Raw genomic sequence first — 2292 nt, 5'->3', positions numbered from 1 at the left:
GACCACAGAATGTCCGAGGTGCACGGTGCGAGCGAGAGAAAAAGAGGGACTCGGTTCGAGGGACGGTGTTCGTAATCAAAGGGGCAACCCGCGGCGCGGAAGAAAGTCAGCCTCACCGAGCGGCTCATCAGTCCGGCACGGTGCGGTGTCCCGAATGCACGTCGATTTTCCGCCGCGTGTCGTTGCCAAGGTGCCACGTGATTCCGCGCCAACGATCGCCACGCAAGCCACGCGAACGCGTTCGTTCACCGGTGTGGTATAGCCTGCCGACTCCGAAATACTTGGACGCATCCGCGGTAGATCGACAGTCGATGCGAGACGGCGAGATAGAGCGGTTTATTGGGTTCTCGAGAAAATTTTACCGCGAAACGCATGGATATAGATCATTAGAAAAGAGTGCGCAAAAGGATTAGAAAATTCCGGATCGATTTGACACGGAGAGTATTACAATACAAACGAGTGGCAACGAGAGAAATTTATGCAATGCTCGCGAGTGACAGATGAATGGTACGTACTGGATGATAAGCATTTAGAAAATTGCAAGGGAATAAAAGAAATCGTCGTAACATTAAGAATATTAAATCTTTTTCCTTGTCCGATTTTTTTGCCGGTAGTGAACTAAGCTTTGAAGTAAGTGCGGAGCAGCAAAAGTATACATAAGAGAAAAATACGAGACGATAACTGTAAAAAGGATCTAAAGAGATATATACTAAAAAATTACATTAGCATTCAGTTTTTCACGAGGCATATAATATATCTGATATACATGTGACTCGGTATCAAAAGAATGTTCGTTTAATCCATTTAGTGATATTCTATATGCATATATTATATGGCTTCGGGGTATATCGTCATAAAAATATCAAACTATATTGGACATTTTTAATAATTTTAGCTTTAAGTGTCTAATAAAATTTTCATTAAAAATATTAAACTAGCCAAAAGAATAATGACAGTTTTAAAATAATCTTTCTGTCAAACTGAGAAATGAAAGACCGATATATATACCAAATTTTCATCGTAATTAAAAAGATTTCTCGCGAAACCAGTTTCAAAATGTAGGTTTATAGCGGTGTTCTTCATGATTTTTTGCTTGCACGGTACACATTCCTCTGTACATAAATAATTATTCCCAATTTCGTGAAAGTTTCAGCCGTGTGCATATTGCTTCGGGTAGGAAGCGTGCGTTGCAAAAGGAATTATTATGCACGCGCTGAACGTGATTATCCGTCGATCGAAGTATAAAGGAAGAAACGAGCGTTTCAACACCGAGGCGAGAATTTCTCGGATAATACGCGAGCGTGAAAAAGAAAATATTAAAAAATAATATTACTTCAAAGATATTTTCACGAGATAGCGCACCTCATCGCAGTGCACATCGTCAGACTATTTACAACAAAGAGATATAATCGAGGATCTCAAGACGAGATGGACAAAAACGATCTTTTTCAGCGATCGCGCATCTTTCCCGCGATTAAATCGTCTGCTTCGAATAAACACGCGTCTTCCCACGCACGCGTAATCTATAGTATAACGACACATAAATCGCGCGTTATTATATCCCCCTCTTCGGATACGCGCCGCGATGCGTCAAAATTGACTGTCGTTTCAGGAACCAGCTGGTGGTATCCCAGAGGGACGAGAGGGATTTAAGTAATGAATGGAACACGTTGTCAAAATTCACGGAGCGTGTCCCACTGGTTGGCGAGCGCCAACCAGTTGTTGCATAACGCGGCGCATTGCGTTTATATGGCTGGGAAAATGCGGAATTCCGAAGCCGCGTACAATCCCATTTAGAGCGCGAACATTACCGCGCGTAACATTCGCGGAATAATGCGTTCGCGCGTGACTTCTTAGATTCGTGCACGTTGCATCCCCGTTAAGACATTCGCGCTTCCCTCGCGCTTGATTATTTCAATTAGCGTTCAACATCGGTACATTGCAAGACGACGTTGCACGCGAGCGATTCAAGCTTCTACGACATTAACCCCGTCTATCACGGCGGGCCTCACGTGCATCCGACCCATTATATCGAAGGCTTACCGGGTGGTCATAATAATTATAGCTACATGTAAATCCTTTCCCACGCGCCAGCGGATGAAATGTATTAATTAAGAGAGGAAAACGCGATTTATTCGGCTCTCGTCGTATTTCTCTTTTCAATTCTTCCTCGCGGAGTGTCGCTAAAGCTTGTTATACCTCTACGGAATATATTGTCACGCATATAGAATCAAGGATTAAACTGACGTCAACCGCGAAGCCCGATCGGATGTGTTTAGGAATCGCGGTTCA

This window comes from Formica exsecta, unplaced genomic scaffold, assembly GCF_003651465.1.
Source record: "Formica exsecta isolate Colony F162 unplaced genomic scaffold, ASM365146v1 scaffold138, whole genome shotgun sequence".
NCBI classification, from domain to species: Eukaryota; Metazoa; Arthropoda; class Insecta; order Hymenoptera; family Formicidae; genus Formica; species Formica exsecta.
Note: the sequence above shows the minus strand (reverse complement) of the source record.